This window comes from Tachyglossus aculeatus, chromosome X3 (genome assembly GCF_015852505.1).
Source record: "Tachyglossus aculeatus isolate mTacAcu1 chromosome X3, mTacAcu1.pri, whole genome shotgun sequence".
NCBI classification, from domain to species: domain Eukaryota; kingdom Metazoa; phylum Chordata; class Mammalia; order Monotremata; family Tachyglossidae; genus Tachyglossus; species Tachyglossus aculeatus.
In genome coordinates this window covers 23,791,965-23,811,367 of record NC_052099.1, presented here as the reverse complement: position 1 = coordinate 23,811,367, position 19,403 = coordinate 23,791,965, and the positions used below count along the sequence as shown (strand labels likewise).

Genomic DNA, 19,403 nt, shown 5'->3' with positions numbered 1-19,403 from the left:
TTGTTTTCTGAGTGAACATAAAGTGATTGAGTTGATTTAAAATAAAAAAGGTGGGAATGCTTACAAAAAATATTGATCACTTTTTAAGCCGTGGTGATTCACCAAAGGGAGTGCCCTATAACTCCATTTCTGTGTTCTCACCTCTTCATCCATCTTCAAATGCTTTTCTGCTTTCTCTTCTTTGTAAAGTCTTGTTTTGTTCCACTTGATTGGGTTTCTCCTCTTAGACATTTGTTTTTACAGTGGGAAAGTTAACTGCTTTTGTGAACCAAGCCCAGTTCAGGAAATAAAGAAAATAAGGATAAATAAGCAGAGTCACCAAACTGTGATGGGCAAAACCCAATCTGGTTCAGTGATCTGCATTGATTGGAAATATGATGTCTTAAATAAGGGGAACAGTTTGGTACTGCATTGGATTTTACCTTCATCCAGGCCGTAAAAGTGGTGAGAAAAAGCACCAAATGTAGCAAATAGGTGGCAGTAGGCAGGTTTATAAGGCCTGCAGTTGGTAGAGAACGGTTAAGTGGTGGGAGTTCAAATCATCAGGCTGAAATAATTTTCCAAGTCAATTCAAAAGGTTCTAGCCTGTTTCCATCCCCATCTGATCTTTAAGGATTTTTGAAACATAAAGTGGTATATTTAGTCAGGCTTTTATTCTCCTACTAAAAATGTTTCCCAACTGTCCATAGGGATTTAAGTTACCCCTCTGTCACATGAGAGGAGGCAGCGTGAACAGGGTGAATTGCAGTCTGTCACAGACTACTAGCAATACACATTCATCTGCTTGAGCTTCACCGGGACTCAGAGCACAAAGAGAATCTGGAGACTTTTCTCCTTAAAGGGAAGAGAGAGACTGAGCACAAACAAGATTATTTGTGTTGCCATCTTGTTGCATTCTGGAAGCAAAAACATCCTAGGGTTATTAGCTGTGATGGTGAGGTTCACTTTCTAGAAAAAGCACCTCTGGAAATTCTAGAATTTTTAAATGATATTTGCTAAGTGCTTACTGTGTTTCAAGCACTGTTCTAAGTGCTGGGGTAGATACAAGTTACTCAAGGTGACACAGTCCCTGTCCCATAGGGACTCACAATCTAAGTAGGGAGAAGAACAGATACTGGATCCCCATTTCACAGTTGAGAAAACTGAGTCATGAAGAAGTTATGACTCGATCAAACTATAATCAAGTTCTGTTAACTATAATTAACACAGTTTGTTAAAGTACTGTGCTCAGTTTAAGTACTGTGCACACAGAAGACACTTAATGTGAACTGAGTTCACCTCTTGGCTTATCTATTAAGAGATCCACGTAGCCATTGTCAATTAATAGGATTTTTCAAACACTATATTGACAGTTTAGGGAATTACAACAGAGTTAGGACACATGCCTGCCCTCCAGAACTTTGAATCTAGTGAGAGAGACAGACACTAAAATGCTTTACAGATAGTGGGTAAGTGATACAGGGTGTGTACAGAAGTGCATCACAGGGATGTGAATCACCCAAATTCTTAAGCAAGAAGGCAACTGCTCCATGCCTACCACTTTCAGAAACACCTCCCTCAAAAAATAAAATTCCCACAGAAAAGTCAGAGTGGGGAGCATATTCTTGGAAGCAAAGGAGTTCATGCCCTCTAAAGAGTAAATTTTTTTTTATCTAAGAATAGAGATAGAGTCCCCTGGCTTCCACTTCTGAGGCAATCCAATCTGTCCTGTTTGCTTTCACTCTCCTGTCTCCAGGCTTCTATATCTACTGCAGGCATGATGTCAAACTTGAGCAATTTAGTTGGTGTTACTTCAGAACTGTCCTTAACATGGCAAGGTTGAATCATCAAGCATTCTGGTAGACTGTCTACCAAAATTGCAATAATAATTTTCTCAGTTGGGCCACGTAAGGAGAAAATTGAACATGGGTGCCTCGCTCCCCATCAGCCCAGGCAGTTTCTGAATACAAAGCCAGAGCAGGAGCACCCTAAGAGAGGAAGATAGAAAATAATAAATTAAAATTCCAGCAACCTTAAAAATACCAACAGCAATTCTGGAAAAATGAATTTTCCACTATGATTATTATTGAAACATTACTTGATCTTCCATACAAGGAATAGTCACTATGAAAATAAAATTTAGTACTTTCTAGTGAACTGTATGATCAGGGTACTGGAAAAATAACATGATAAATTCCTTCTGGTTTACAGTCAATCAATGGTATTTATTGAATGCTATGTGCAGACCACTGTTCTAAGTGTTTGGGGGAGTATAGTAAAAGATAAATTAGCAGACATGTTCCCTGGCCATTATGAGCTTAGAGTCTAGAGAAAAATAATAATGATGATGATATTAGTTAAGCATTTTCTACGTCAGCCATGGTTCTAATTACTGGGGAAGATACACAGTCCCTGCCCCACATAGGGCTCACAATCTAAGAGGGAGAGAGGTTATTGAATTCCCATTTTGCAGATAAGAAAACTGAGGTACAGAGAAGTTAAGGTAACACAGCAGGCAAGTGGCAGAGCTGAGATTATAACTAGGCCACACTGCTTCTCATTGTTATCAACCAAGATCTTTCTTTAAATAATAAAAGAACATAAGTACATGGGCTTTATTTTTCCACAGTTCAGTTCAGCATTGAGTAGAACTCATCACTCTTCCAGAGCTAAATTTTGTGATTGTATGGAACTTCTGAATCTCTTGCAATGTCATCTAGATAGAACATTAGAATTATGAAGTATTTAACTGTATATTTATGAACCCACATGGTTTGTAAAGACATAGGCAGGAATCACATTTTTAGCAACCTGAGCTTCAAAATATTTAGAAGAACTGTTTTGGAGACAAAAATAAACACATATTTAATGGGAACTCAAGCTGACCTCATGGTTTTTCATTGAGACTTTTTCATTCATAATTTTAGAACAGATTGCTTCTGAAAAATGCTACAGCGGATGAAAGCATGGAAGTTGGAGAGCTTCCTTGAATTTTCTTCCAGCATTTTTTTTTCAATAATGCAAGTTTACTGTAAGGACACCAGCAGGAAAAATAGTCCATCTACCTCAGTAATGAAGAGGTTTTCACTGGTATCCCATTGGAAGAAGGAAAACTCTAATGGCTACTTGTTGTATCCATTACAATTTATTTAATGTAGTTGTATCCAAACCTCATAGGGGGCCTGATTTCCCCATGGCGTACCTTTTATTGTTGGTATAAGCAGTTGTGATATTTTGCGTTCCAGTGCTGGAATTATTTTGGACCAGATGTTTAATTCATGCTCCAAACCAATTTCAGCTTCAAGCCTTCCATTTACCATCCAATAGGAAGTTACACCATGAGGTTGTGGAACAGTCATACCAGCGGAATTGAGAAGTCGGTCATTGCAACTAATTCCAATGGAGAGGAAGCATTAGGGTGGCAGCATTGCTAAACCACTGATTTGCGGCATGCCTATTAAAGCAGGGATACCTAATTATTGATTTCTGGACTGAGAAAGAAGGTCATCTTATTTGTGGAAGCAATCAGAGGTGGGATGGTTCACTGTGAAAAAAGTATCAGCCCGTGGTCAAAGGGACAATTTAAAAAAGCAGCTATCCACGGGAACGGGCCTAGAATAGGGCTAGCTTTGTTTATATACCTTATTATGAAGACCTGAGTGCCAATTGTTTGGGATTTTGGACCAATAGAAAAAGTTATTTTCATTACAGCACAAGTAATTCACATCTTCTTGCATTTGCATCAATTGGTAGTATTTATTGAGCACTTAATCTAGCCACAGTGGTGTACGAAGTATGTGGGAGACTTCAGAATTATGCAGGGAAAAAGAAGTCTGATTTTTCTTAAAAGCATACCCAAATACCTGTCAGTGGCATTACTTAATAAATTTTATCTAGTCCATTAGACTATAAATGTCTATAGAGAAGGGATCATGAAGGGATCAGGTATACCGGTACTCATTGAATTCTCCTAAGCTGTACTAAGGTACAGTGCTTTTCACAAAGTGCTCAATAAATACCATTGATTGAAAGTTCAGTATTTGATAAATACTGCTAACGATATTCCCCCTCCCCATCCCCCTGCCTTGCCTCCTTCCCCTCCCCACAGCACCTGTATATATGTTTGTACATATTTATTACTCTATTTTACTTGCACATATTTATTCTATTTATTTTATTTTGTTAATATGTTTTGCTTTGTTGTCTGTCTCCCCCTTCTAGACTGTGAGCCCGCTGTTGGGTAGGGACCGTCTCTATATGTTGCCAACTTGTCCCTCCCAAGCACTTAGTACAGTGCTGTGCACACAGTAAGCGCTCAATAAATACAATTGAATGAATGAACTATATTGGGACCCCTCTCCTTCTGAATGTCAAAACTCTTCGGAAATTGAGAAACAGCATGACTTAGTTGGTAGAGCATGGGCTTGGGAATCAGAAGGACCTGGGTTCTAATACCAGCTCTGCTACTTGTCTGGTGTGACAACTAGAGCAAGTCACTTCACTCCTGTGTGCCTCAGTTACCTCATCTGTAAAATGGGGATTAAGAGTGTGGGCCCCATGTGGGACAGGGACTGTGTCAAATCTGATTAACATGTATCTTCCCCAGCACTTAGAACAGTACTTGGCACATAGTAAGCACTTAACGAACACCATAATCATTACTATTAGAAATTTATTTTGAATATTGGGGCATTTTTAGTGCCCACTGGATAGAGGGCATTGCATTTACAAAAGATATGTTTAAACATGTAACTTAAGTTAGTCTAGTCCATCTAGTTTTGACTAGTGGGAATCAGTCTTTTTCTTATTTGAAGGACAATGTCATGTTTCTTTTTTAAGCCTCAGGCTTAGTTTGTTTTTGTTGGTTTTTTTTTCCTGTCTCAGACTGTCATTAATTGTATTGGGTGCCTTGGCTTACTTGGCATACTGAAAAACCATTACTTGATTAGGGTTTGTGTAAGTTTGAGTTACTTCAAAAGGATGTGCCTTTATAGTTCTTTCTCTATAATGAATCCTTTTTGTATCCTCATGCTGAAATAACCTGAGGTCCCTTAAGCCATTGGAATTTATATATTTTTTCCATTTCTATTGTTGAAATGTTCTCTAGTGGATTTCCAGTTTGTCATTAATTGCTTTCTAGGTGACTTAAACCCTTCGTCAAGCCTTCTATCCCAGCACTCTTATGCTTCTATTAGTTACTGTTTTCACGTCCTGCTGACACAAGATTTTTCTCAGTCTGTTGTTTCCTAGCTTTGTACCAAACTTTGCATACATCATCTGTTTAAGTATGAAGGGCAGTGTAAATAGTAGCATCTCAATAACTTTTCCAAGTGCTTAGAAAGAAGTATCATTTATCATGTACAGTATCAACCTTTCAACCACAGAGATACCTACCAAACAAGTGTGAATACAAATACCAAAGATAGAGTTGAAAATACTGTAGTGATAGAGTTGAAAATACTGTAGTGATAGCAGGGCAGATGTTTGCCTACTCCATATTTCATTTGTGAACTGCAAAAGAGGCAACAAAGGCAGATTGCACATTGGATACAAGATTTTCACTGTATGTTAATAGGATTTGGTTTTAAGTATTTTCCTCAGAGTAACATTATCTTAAAGTAATACATATAACAAATACAGGATCAGGCTTTTACTTTAGAATCATCTTTAAAATATAACTGTAAAAGCTGTAATGGCAAGACACTGGCATATTATCCCTCAGCTGTTCTTTGCTCTGCCCTGCAAAAGCATAGAAACATATTTCTTGGCCCATAAACTTACCTCAAATTACTTGTCTCCTAATGCTTAAAGTTGTTTCTGGCATTTGTGGAAAAACACTGATTTTTTTCCCCACTGTTAGTGGAGAGGGAGTCAATTGCTGCAGCCACTACAGCCATTAACTTAGAGCCCCTAGTTGTTTGAAGTAGTTATTCCTACCCCTCCCTGCACAAGGACCTAATTTACTAAGCCCCTGAGGGACAAGCACCATGTTTAATTACCACCTCTGTGTTATCTCTCTCTCTCTCTCCCTGTGTTAGTGCAGATCTCTGCACCCAGTAAGCTCTTAAAGCAGCATGGCCTAATGGACTTGCCTGGGGAGTTTAAAGGACCTGAGTTCTAATTCCAGCACTGCCACTGGTTTCTGTGTGACCTTGGTCAAGTCACTTCTCTATGCCTCAATTAAAAAGAGGATTAAGATGGTGAGCCCTTTGTGGGACAGGGACTGGGGCCAATCCAATTACCTCTCATCTACTGCAGTGCTTAATAAAGTGCCTGGCACATAATAAGCACTTAACGAATACCACAGTTATGATTAGTAGTAGTACACTACCCTGCACACGATGAACTCCTAATAGTACAGTGTTCTGCATACATTTAGCTTTTAATAAATACCATTACTACTATACTACTAAAAAGAATTGCTATTAAACACTGGGAGACTTCTACCCACCACTAGCTAGCATACATTCCAAAAGAATTATGTCACTGCTGCAAACTTACTAAGGATTTTACCCATCAGAATAGGATTCATCTCCCATCACTTGAATGAAATTTAGGATATAGGCTTTATAACAGTCAAACTGCCTGAGGCCACCTCATCTACCCGAAGTTGCCTCCTGGTCCACCTAGATTTACACTATCCTTTCCAACAGTGTGCTGCCATACATTATATCTGTCATCCACCCACATTCAGTTTTTGTACTTATTAGTAGTCTGTCAGGAAACCATTGTTAGGGTCCATTGAAGAGCAACAAAAATGATTCAAGGCATGGATAACTGTACCTTTGAGGAAAAGCTAATGGTATTGGGGTCATTTAGCCTACAAAAAAATAAATATGGGGGTGATTTAATGCTGTCTTCAAGGACAAAGAGGATAGTTTGGGGAGGGCTCTCCAGATGTTCTTCATTTCCATGCAGCACAGAACAACCAGATTGGTTAAACATAAGGAAGAACTTTCTGACAGAAACACGCTTACCTGCTGCCAAAGAAGGTGGAGAAAGCTCTACCTCTGGTGATATTTAAGACTAGAATAACCTAAAAATACAATAGAACTCACCTCCAAAAGGGGGACTAGGGTAAATAACTCTCAAGGTCTTTTTTAGCTTTAAGGTTCTATACTTCTGTCATTAGCTGTTCTATCAGTTTGATTTTTTTTCCCGTCATGATCCTAAAGTACAGTGAAAATTTACAGTAATTCACAGTTGTGCCGATTTTTTTCCATTAATAAAAAAGTGACGAAAAATAAAAGATTAGTGATAAAATACTTGTTTTTTTTAACCCGAGACATACGCACACGTTTGATAGATAAAATCATTCATTTATTAGCACCAAGAAAGCTCTGTGGGAAATCAAACTCTTTCAGTCATAAACATTAAGATTACTAGGACCCAAAAGAGAAAAGTACTACCCCTAATTAAATGGTAATTTTAATTTTAAAATATAAAACTTTATCCAGACATGCTTCGGGTAAGATTCTTATCAGCAAAACCAGACAGGTTTCGTACAGATTTGGTTTGTGATTTCAGGGTATTCCCTCCAATAGGAGTGCTTTTTTGTTTTTTTTAAGGTTGTTTTGTTTTTTCATTATTTTACAGAGTAGGTACATGTCTGAGAATTGAACTTTATCATGAAAATTTGTAATCACTTCAGTGTCTCCCATCTCAACATCCACTTTGGATGTTTCAGTGAGATTTGTTGACCAATTTCTGATATTGCAGGAATAACTAGGCTACTCAATTCATTTGCACCATCTTTTTGTACAGTTTTATTGGACCTTCAGTTTCCCCCTTTATGTGTAAACTATATGGAAATTGTGGATCCCTGTTTCATGAAAAGAAATACCTTTTTTTAATTATAATAGCAGCTCACTCATTTCAAAACTGTAAAGAGTTGTTGTGAGGTAAAAACATATACTCGAGACAAGATGCAGTGCATAGAGAAAAAAAATCTCTCCAAAATAGGTACTTGTGATAAATGATGGGTAGCTCTAGAATGGTGTCAATTTTACTCTACTGAACTCTCCCACAAGTTTAGTACAGTGCTTTGAAAAGAGGATGTGTTCAGCAGATTATTTTGACTGTGTGAGAACTCTCCTGCATTCCTCCTATTCTTAGGCATTGTTTGGGTTTGTCAATTTAACCATTTTTTCATGGCCTAGTGGAAAGAACCAGGGACTGGATATCTGGAGAACCACTGTCACTGACCTGCTGAGTGACTTTGGACAAGTCACTTAACCTTTCTGAGACCTGTGTTTCCTCATCTGGGAAATGGGAATAAGATACCTGTTCTCACCACCTCCTAGCAGGTGAGCCTTGTGTGGAACGGGCCTTATGTTGGCTGTGATTATCTGACTCCACCCTAAGGCTCAGCACAGTAATTTGATCCAGAGGAAGAGTTACTTGAAGGCCAGTAAGTATTCTAACTCCCATAGTTTTTAAATTAGTTAACTAGGACACTAAATATTCAGTTTTTAAAAGTTACCATTTTTATTGCTGAAGTGAGTTTTTATGAATTTTAATTCTGTTGCTGTCTACTAAAGTTAATATAGCACATTTGTGGGATGAAATGTATATATCTGCACAATCAGTGGACTCTAGTTAACACAGATTTTGGGAATGTGATCTCTCAGGTTTGATATTTTAAACTGTGCCATATTTCTTTTATTCTGCAGCATTTTCTCTCCATCCTCTCTATATGTCAGACGTTTCATTGAGAAACTGGTTCCCAGGATCAATTGTGTGTTTGTGATCATTTTTTCTCACTCCAGTATAATCCTCTTACCGAAATCAAGGTGTGATATTGTAAAGCTTTGTTATGTTTCTGGAGTTCAATACCCTAGTTTAGCAAGGCTGTTTATCAATCAGTTATATTTATTGAGCACTGACGTAGGAAGAGCGATTATATTAAGCTCTTGGGAGAGTTGGCAGGCACAGTCCCTGCCCATGAGGTACATGTAGTCTAAAAGGGACAATGCACATTAATGTAAATAGATTATGGATAAATGCATAAGTACTGAGGAGTGAGGGTGGAGTAAATATCAAGATGTCAAAGGATTCAGTTCCAAGTCCATAGGTGATGCAGAAAGGAAGGGGTGGCGTAGGGGAGAAGAGGACGTAATTAGAAAAGGCCTCTTGGAGGAGACATGATTTTAGTAAGGCTTTGAGAGTGGCAAAAATAATAGTGGTCATAGATAGATGAGATCAAGACACAGTGATTAAGTTGGCATTAAAGGAGCAAAGTGCAGACTGGGTTATTTTAAGAAACCAGAAGCTTTGTACCAGGAGAAGCAGTGGTTTGAACTTCTGTTTGTTCCCTTACATGATTTATCAGTGAAGGAAAATAGCAATATTACAAGACACATATACCATGCAGAGGAGGAAACTATGTAAATATGAATCTTAGAAATGAAAATAAAACCTGAAATTTACGATAATTTGAACTCTATTTTGATCCTAATAATCAAACTTTATATTCCCTCTTGAATTATGCATTTTAGATTTTAAAAAACCACATCCATTTTTGTGCAACTTAGGTAAATTTTTGTGCAACATTTGCTACTCATATTCCTGAACTTTGGTCTTACAATGGATTTTAAGACACTCTAATAGTGATTGTGTTCAATACTTTGTTGTAAGTCCTTTTTAGTACTAACAATAGTGAATTGTGCTCAGTAATTCTTGAGGACATGTTTTTAAAAGCTATTTCTTGCCAGTTTTACCAAGTTGTATTTGTGACCTTCCAACCAAAAGAAACCCAAGATTTTATTGCTTGTGAACCTAAACCTCAGTGTAACTAGGCTGACATTCAGCGAATGCTTGTGGCTGTGATTTTCTATATTGGTAAAGGTACAGAACCCAGACAAAAGTTAGGTTCATGAAAAACCAGGCATGAGGCGGTCTGTGAAAGGAAATGATCAAATCAGAAGGTGCGTTGCCTCTTTTACCTCCAGGGAGGTGGTAGCAATATGGTCTCTGAAATACATAGAGGAGCAAAATGTTTTTCCCAATTCAAGCCCTTATTCTGCTTTCCTTTCATCCCCAAGAGTTCTCAAGGGTTGTAGGGGTAAGCCTGGTTTCTCAGAGAAGGAACTGGCTGACCTTCATGTTCTGTTTCAGATGTACCTTCTAGTTCTATTACATATGTGCAGAAAAATGGTGATCTAGAAATGAGCATTTAACATCAGATGCTGAATCTTTCCTTTTGGCAAATGACCATGGCATCCTACATAATGATATTTGTTTGTGGTATTTAAGTGCTTACTATGTATCTAGCATTGTTCTAAGCCCGGGAGTGGAAACAAGGTAATCAGGTCAGACACAGTCCTGTCTCAAACGGGGTCTCAATTGAAGAAGGAAGAACAGTTATCCTCATTTTAGAGATGAGGTGACAAAGCCACAGAGGAGTTAAGTGACTTGCCCAAGGTCACACAGCAGGTAGTTGACAGTAGGGATTATAACTCCGGTCCTCTGACTTCCCCAGGCCTGTGCTCTATCCACTAGGGTATGCTGCTCCTCATTAGCCTACATAACCCACACAGGTGTCCAGGTAAAAGTCACATGGTGAAAAAAGACAGTTGTTCCCCTAACAGTGAGCAAAGTGCTTAATAGTTTGACTGTTTCATCCCTTGCATTCTGGCCTAAATATCTCCAAAGGGTGAGTGGAACAGGGTGGAGGTGGTAGTTAATAGCTAGTCTCTGTGAATACCATTAAGAGACAGTCAGAATTGTCATTCTGGTGATAGAGAGCTACAAGAACCGGGGACAACAGAAAATCTTTTTTTTTCCAGTTTTTTACTACTGACCATTGGCTTTAAAGCATTATCAGGAATCTCTCCCTCCTACTTATCACCCCCTTATCCCATTACAGACTAGCTTGCTTTCTTTGTTCCTCTGGAAGTTAACGTACCCTGGTGTCTTGCTCTCACCACTCCCACTGCCTTTCCTCCTATCTGGAACTCTCTTCCACTTCATATGTGAAACACCACAACTCTCTCCATCTTCAAAGCCCTTCGGAATCTACACTTCCACTAGAAGACCTTCCCTAATTAATCTCTTAGATTTACAATTGATAACTCCCGTCTGCTTCTAAAGCCCTTCTGTGCCACTTCTGTACACTTGTGTATCTATTTCCACAAGCAGCATGGCTCAGTGGAAAGAGCACGGGCTTTGGAGTCAGAGGCCAAGGGTTCAAATCCCGGCTCCACCAACTGTCAGCTGTGTGACTTTGGGCAAGCCACTTAACTTCTCTGTGCCTTAGTAACCTCATCTGTAAAATGGGGATTAAAACTGTGAGCCCCACGTGGGACAACCTGATCACCTTGTAATCTCCCCAGTGCTTAGAACAGTGCTTTGCACATAGTAAGCGCTTAAAAAATACCATCATTATTATTACAGTAAATAATTACTGTAGTCTATTACTTCATCTTCTCTGTAATATATTTGTTTTAGTGCCTGTCTGCTTCTCTATATTGTAAATTCTTTGAGAGCAGGGTTCTTGTGTAAAACTACTGTACTCTCCCAAGAACTCAGTTGCTTCCCTGTCTGTAATTTGTTTTAATGTCTGCCTCCTTGCGTGTAAACTTGTTGAGGGCAGGGATCATATCTACCAACTCTATTGTACTTAGTATAGTTCTCTGCAAACAGTAAGCACTCAATAAAATACTGTTTACTGATTGAATGCTCTGCATACGGGCACTGAATTTGTGCTATTGATTCTTTTTTTCTTGTGTACCAAGGAGCTGTTCACTGCAAATTCAAATTCAGAGTGGGTAATTGGGATGATTCCATCAATCAGAAATGAAGAGTATTTAATCTCAGGGAAAATGTTGAAATTGTGCCAAATGTTTAGCTTCAAGTCCAATTGCTGAGGCAATCGATAGAATGCACATGCATATATAGCTATCATAGAAGACACATACCTTTGAGGAAGATGGATTGCTTGGATATGGATTTTACTCGTGATATTTTTAAAATACGCTTGAATATTCTGGGATTAAAGGTCTCAAGAATCTTGTTATGGACATTGAAAATGCAAGTGCCGGACAAATCTCTCAATTGAACTTGATGTTATAGATCATAGCTGGTGTACAGGGACTTTTTTTCTTTTAAAGTATTAACCACCCAGTATATGCTGGGTGCTTTTTCTAAACACTGGGGTCGAGACAACGTAATCAGGTTGGGCACAGTGTTTGTCCTACATGGGGCTCACAGTCTTAACCCCCATTTTACAGATGAGGTAACTGAGGCACAGAGATATTAAGTGACTTGGCTAAGGTCACAGCAGACAAGTGGTGGAGCTGGGATTAGAACCCAGGTCCTTCTGACATCTGTGTCCATGATCTATCCATTAGGCCACGCTGCTTCTCTGTGTTGTAAAAATGAAACCTGTAATCAAACAGGGACTTGAAAGACAACATGTAAAAGATACATTTGAAGAAGAAAAACAATCATTAACGTTTCCAGGACCAATGACAGTGCTCACGAAACGTGCAGAAGATTGGAAGTGACAGAAACTATCTCCATGCCCGAATGGCTAGAAGGCCAGTCTCAGGTCATTATTGTAGCTACAGTTTGAAAATGAAAGGACATTTCTGAAGTGCTAACTGAAAACCAAAGATGCCATAGGAACTCCAAAGAAATCAATTCCTCTCTTTATCCTCAGCCCCAGATCATTCTCTTTACCTCAGTTTTCTCTTGAGTTTTGCTTTGACAGGTAATGCAAAGCCATTTTAATGGAAAATGATATAAAGGGTTGAAAAGTTAATTTAGTTGAACCTGGAGTTGTTCATTCTTAAGGGAAAATAAAGTGCCTTAACAAATATACAAAGGAGTCATATCCAGAAATGGTCACCAACTATATTGTCATCTCACTTTAGAATGAACAGAGAGGGAAGAGACTGGAACTGAAAGCAGGAGACGTTTAAGATAATAAGAAAAATCTCCTTACAGTAAGATTTGTTAAAAATTAGTCTGGATTTCCTCTGCTCATCTTTAAGGTAGATGGGATTTTTCTCTGACTGGGTAGTTTGACTGTTATTCTGCTTGAAAGCAGCTCCAGACATCCAATTCAGTGATTCCCTCCTCTGTTTAATGTTAACATTACCATTTTCCAAACACTGTTATGAAGTTGTCTGCAAAATGTGGAAAAGAATAAAATAACAGAACGTCCATTTTTCAGTTGATGATCCTGCTCATTTCAAACTAATTTTAAAGTCTGCTTCCTATGTTCATATCTCATAATTGGCTACCTGAAAATGCAATCAATCATTGGTATTTATTGAGTGTTTACTGTGTGCTGAGCACTGCACTGCAGTAAGCCCTCGGGAGAGTATATTACAACAGGGTTAGTAGACAAGTTCCCTGCCCACCACAAGCTTGCATTTAAGGTGAGAAATTGGAGAAATAGCTCTTTCACCCTCTAGAGTGAAAGAACACCTTCTGTCCAATCATTTAAAAAAATTAATTAAAAAGTGATACGTTTATTCCTAACATGGGAAATCAGAAATTATTTGAAATTTCCTTAACTTCCTTATAAAATGTATTTACTGTTGATCCCACATGAGTTAGTATCCTGTCCAAAACAGAAGAACAATGTAAATTGCCCAAGTTTTATGTATTACTAACTAGGATATAAATACATCTGGGTGGAGAGAAATCACTCATCTAAATCTATGGTTGCAGTCCAGGCCATGGTTATAAAAGTCACCGAACATTTGGGTGTTGTAGGAGATGTGGTAATTCTAGAACAAGTAGGAGGCTAGGTTTGCACTTCCATATGTGGACGGACCCAAATGTTCTTCCACTTGTTGGCGGTTTCAAAGAAAATTGAAAAGTTGCATCTAACTTCTTGTAATCAGCTTGTCCTGAGTTGCGAAAAGGAACAGATTTAGGTGCTTGCAGATAGATTTGACTAAATGCCAGCTTCAGGGAACTCAACTGAGGTGCTTATCTGGTCATTTGTCTACCTAGATTAGTAATTCTAGCCCATGAATTCTTCTCTCTTGTACCACCTCATTCATTCTTGACGTGGAATCCATATGAACTCAGTCCCAGATCTTCCCAACTGAGGTTGGTAAGTGATGGCATTGTGTGCTTGAAACTTTTCTAATAATTTTTAAGTGACTCTAGGTGTTGGGGCATTGGCCTGGATTGTCATTAGCAGTCCATTCAAGAGTAAGAAATCAAATTTAAATTTCAAGTGAAATCAATTTCGACTTCATTGGAATTAAAATCGGCCTAATTTTACTTAAAGGAGGTGTTTAACGTTTGTTTCACCCTACCCCAGGCATAGGGCTAAAAAAAAAAGATTTTTAGAAATTGGAGAGTTTTTCAATGTTGACCTAGATTTGAGATTCATTGAACTGCAAGTACAGAGGCCTTGACAACAGCTTGGTTTGCCCTCCACTAAGGGAACTGCTGTCTGGGACCATTTAGTTGGTGGAAGATGAGATCTCTCTGGTCTGGTATGGTATGGAATGTGGCTCTGTGGCCATCAGTCAGAGGCCCAACAGACCACTAGTGTTTAGAAAAAAACAATTAGAAACCCAGAAGGAGCTGCTGAGAAACTGGGATGAGCAGAATGTCAGTCAGTCAGTCTTTTATTAAGTGCTTACTGTGTGCACAGCACTGTACTAAGTGCTTGGGAGAGTACAATATAACAATAAACAGACACAGTTCCTGCCCACAATGAGCTTCCAGTCCAGAGGGGTGCTTATGCTTGTGGCCAGTGTGCTTCCCCTCCCAAGAGAGCTCTCACAGTAGAAGTTTTGCCCTCCGGTCTCAATGCTCCAATAAAGTGAGCCCATGTGTGACAGAGACTGTGTCCAAATGGATTATCTTGTTTCTACCCCACCTCTTAGTACAGTGCTCACATATAGGAAGGACTTATCCAACACCTCTATTATTATTGTTGTTATCATTATTATGTTTCATCTCCAGATTGGTTGCAGGCAGAGCGTGAATCAAATGGGAGAGATGTCACTCCATCTGGCCCTCTCCCACCAATCCATTCTGTAACAAAATTAAAAGAACTCTGAGCATTGACAAGGCAAACCAGCACTTTGACCTGATTCTGAATGGTTTCTACTACTATTACTATTACTAATAATAACAATGGAATTTAAGGGCTTACTATAATGATTACTATTATTACACACACAGACACACACACACACACACACACACACACACACACACGTAACATGCAGCATTTTCCAGCCTTCCATATGAAAACTACATACTGACCTCAGAGAATTCAATGGGTGCTAAATCCTGGACTTTCAGGTTTATATCTATTCTAATTTCTCCTCTCTCTTCTCCGTCACATATTGTCCTCCAGTATTTTCTTAGCAGCTGCCTTTGGAGACATTGTGGCTCCGAATGGTTCTTACTGAGCTCTTCCTGTGTTTGCACGGAGAGACTTTGGAAGAAAACAGTACTATAAAGTTGGTAGACATGTACCCTGCCAACAAGGATCTCACAGTCCAGAGTGGGATACAGGCATTAATATTAATAAATAAATTATGGATATGTATATAAGGACTCTGGGGCTGAGGGTGGGATGAATATCAAGTGCTTAAAGGGTTCCAACCCGAATGCATAGGTGACCCAGAGGAGTAGGGGAAAAGAGAGTATAATCAGGAAAGACCTCTTATAGAAGTTGTGATTTTTAATAAGGCTTTGAAGGTGGGGAAAGTGGTCTTCTGTCATATATGAAGGGTGAGGGATTTCCAGGTCCGAAGGATGATGTGGGTGAGGGGGCCATAGTGAGAGAGATGATATCTACAGTGAGTAAGTTGGCGATAGAGGAGTGAGGTGTGTAGACTGGGTTTGTAGGAAACCAGTGAGGTACGGAAGGAGATGGCCAGTTGAGTGCTTTAAAATCAATGGTAAGGACATTGATATGGAGCTGGATGGGCAACCATGAGAGGTTCATGAGGAGTGGGGAGTTTTTGGGAATTTGAACAATATAACGGACACAACCCTGCAGTGAAAAAGCACTATTTAGCTCTTAGGTTTATCCACAATGTATTTTACTTCAATTGGCAGGCATAAGAGAGTTTTGGTAGCTAGAAACTGATATTTTTTCTATTTACTTAATAGGAACAAGTTAAGGTACTTTGGAAAATTAATCAATTTCTTCCAGTATCAAATGGTCCCTTAGTGGCCTGAAAGAGTTAATGTTTCTCCCTAAGGACATTACTGGGTTGAAGAATTTCTTAGGCTCGGTATAGGAGAGATTACTGCAGTACGACCTCACAATACTAAAAATTCTTAAGGAAGCAGGATTTAATAAATGTTTTCATTTAGTGTCAGCACATCTAGACCTCTGATTTACCTATATCATTTTTGTTTCACAGGACAGTTGTTCTTCATCTTCAAGGTTAGGAAATGGGTGGAGTTATGCATCCTGGGACGGGGATGGGGTGGAGAGATTCCAACCTTGAGGGAGATGCAGGAAAATAGAAAGGGGACCTTTTAATAATACTGCTACTAATAATGATGAAAATAATAATTGTATTAAGTGCTTATTGCAGGCTAGGCACTGTTCTAAGCAAATTGCATTGGATACATTCCTGCCCAGATTGGGACTCAAAATCTTATGCCCCCATTTTAAAGATAAGATACCAGGCATGGAGAAGTTAAGTAACTTGCCCAAGGTCACTCAGCGGGCAACTGGCAGAGAGAAGATTAGAATCCAGGTCCTTCTGACTTCCAAGCCCTTGCTCTATCCACTAAGCCTTGCTGCTTCTCCCTCTGTAACTCTTTTCTCCAAATCCTACTTTGTGCTGATTGATTCCCATATTCAAGTTTACATACGAGTGTTTTTGTTATTTAAAAAGGTTGTACATTTTTAATTTTGAGTTTTGATTTTTGAAATGTACTGTCTGTTCCACAGTAATCAAAGCTCAGACTTTCAGTTATAGCTTTCAAAATGCACTAGGACCGTCATTCACTATGTAACTCACCTTGGGAATTTATAAGAATAGTTTTCAAAACAGACTAGATGATTCACCAAAATGTGCTTTTCCTATAAAAGGATGTGCTGTCAGAGCATTAGTACAAAACCAATGAGTCATATGTCAGCATTTCAAATATGAATCTAAAACACATGCCAACATATCTCAGAAGTTTGCTTCATTAGGCTCAGGCTATTGATAATGTCTGGAATTAGAGCACCTTTCATCACCATTTTAATTTTATTGGCCTTTTTGCCTGGACATCTCAGTAGATTCTTTCCCAAAATACTTCAGTAATTAGTTGGAAATGATCATGTTCATAGAAATAGCTAAATGTAAGCAGATAATAACCCAAAAGGGGACAGGACCCAGAAAAGGGAAGGATCAAAAAAGTAGGAGCCAGTGGAGAGAGAAAATGAAGGGGAGAAATGGAAAGGCAGAGGCAGAAAGGAGGAAGGAAAGGGAGGGTGATAGAGATAAGGAAAGATTAGAGGGGAAGGTGGTTACAGAGAAGAGAGAAGTGAATGGAAAAAGGGAGACTTACGGCTTCCATCTGCTCTCACCTTCTTGCCTGCTTGGACAATGGAGGTTGACAGTGGTAGCGTAATTTGACTTCTGAGGTTATCAATGCAGTGGCCTTTACTGGAATTTACTTGGAAGCTGCTTGCACAGCATGGTCACTTCCTGGTGGCTCCCTAGGAAACCTCTTCATTTCATTTGGGGAAAAACCGTTCCAGCTGCTGCTGCCTCTGAGAGAAAGCAGGATTGGAGGGAAAAGCTTGATCACTACCATTTTGGCTGCAGTATTTTCTCTCATCACCCAGTTAAAAGAAGCATGTCAGTGGGCCCTGATGGAGGTTTTCTCAGTGGTTGGCTGTAATTTTAGAATAAGTGACCACCCCACCCAAACCAAGATCTCCAATTACATTAACTAACTTTACATTGCTATGTTATGTTCTAGCATGACATATGTGAGGTTGACTGGAAGTTTAGTCTGCTAGGCCCTTGAGGGATGTCTAGGTATGAAAGCAGCATGGTAAAGTGGATAGAGCATGGGCATGGGAGTCCAGAAGTTAATGGGTTCTAATTCTAGCTCTACCACCTGTCTGCTGTGTGGCCTTGAGCAAATCCTTTCATTTCTCTGTGACTGTCACCTCATCTGTAAAATGGGGTTTGAGTCTGTGAGCCCCATGTGGGGCAGGACCTGTGTCCAACCTCATTTGCTTGTGCCACCCCAGTGCTTAGTACAGTGTCTGGCACATAGTAAGAATTTAACAAATACAATTATTATTATTAGATATAATTCCACTCTTCAGTGTCCATCACCTCTCAGGGTTGCACCTGGAGAGTTTCCAGTACTCTCTGAGTCTCAACTATGGGAGGGAGAGTCAAGCAGAGGCATATCTATTCTGTTTCTAGCTTGGGTAGTGGCTAGTGAGTGGAAGGCAATCTGCTACAAGTCAAAACTCACTTGTGCTGGGCAGTAGCGGCATGGAAGAGAGCTGAGGATGGAAACTCAGGTTTATTGCGCCAAAGGGGGCAATTGTAAACTGCTTCCATATTTTTACTAAGAAAACTCCATGGTTACACTACCCAAACTATTGCCGATGAATCTGGGAGAGATGTGTTCATGGCGTCACCATGGGTTGGACATGACTCGACAGCAAAAGACAACAATTCTTGTCCATGACAAGCTGCATTTTTCTTTCCTTCAGCTACTCCAATTTTAGGCTTAAATTCAATTTTCAGGAAGAAATTTTAGTAGTTATCCACAAGCCAGATACTAGGGTGTCCTACTCTTTTCATCACGATCTACAGCTTCGCCATATCCCATGTAGATTTGAAGGTCTTTTCAATGCCAGGAAAAATCACTAACTTGGATTCATTTCATTTTTCTGGAACCATTTTTAATGATACCAAATGGGCATTATGGCCTCAATGGGATTTTCCTTTAGATTACAGTTAGAACTCTTGTAGTACAGCTCTTACACCCGTGGCACTACAGAAGCATGATGCAGAGGCCTCATAATCTGATAGGAATCATTTTCTCTCTGAACAACTCCACTGTCCATCCTCTAGATAGAACATCAAATCCTGCTGTTCACATGTTGTACAGATATGAAAAAGCTGGTTAAATCATTAGGAAGTTATCAGTTACCAGCTCTGAGGAATTTAGACTGCTGCTGTGACTGGCTTTGCTCCAAATTGTGTAATACCAGAAAGAATGCAGAATCACCTAAAGGCACAGAACTCTGTTCTGAGTTTGATTTTGCAACGAACAATGATGATAGCATTATCTAATGGTTGGTAGAGAGGTTCTATCAGCCTTTTAAAGTCTCAACATTTCTCATGCTAAAGCTACTTTTTGGCATTTCAGAAAGGCCTTTCTTAGGAAACTATCTATTTATATCTCTGGTTGCTTCCTGGAGAGCAGAAAGAATGCACTGGCGATATGATGAAGGTCAA

At 39.2% G+C, this 19,403-nt stretch overlaps 1 non-coding gene across 1 annotated transcript; it reads left to right on the top strand.

The window, feature by feature from the left end:
- The first annotated feature begins 18,260 nt into the window (after positions 1-18,260).
- LOC119948995 lies at positions 18,261-18,398 on the top strand. The gene has a single exon (XR_005457094.1). It is a non-coding gene; the product is annotated as a small nucleolar RNA SNORA7 (small nucleolar RNA).
- Positions 18,399-19,403: the final 1,005 nt, after the last annotated feature.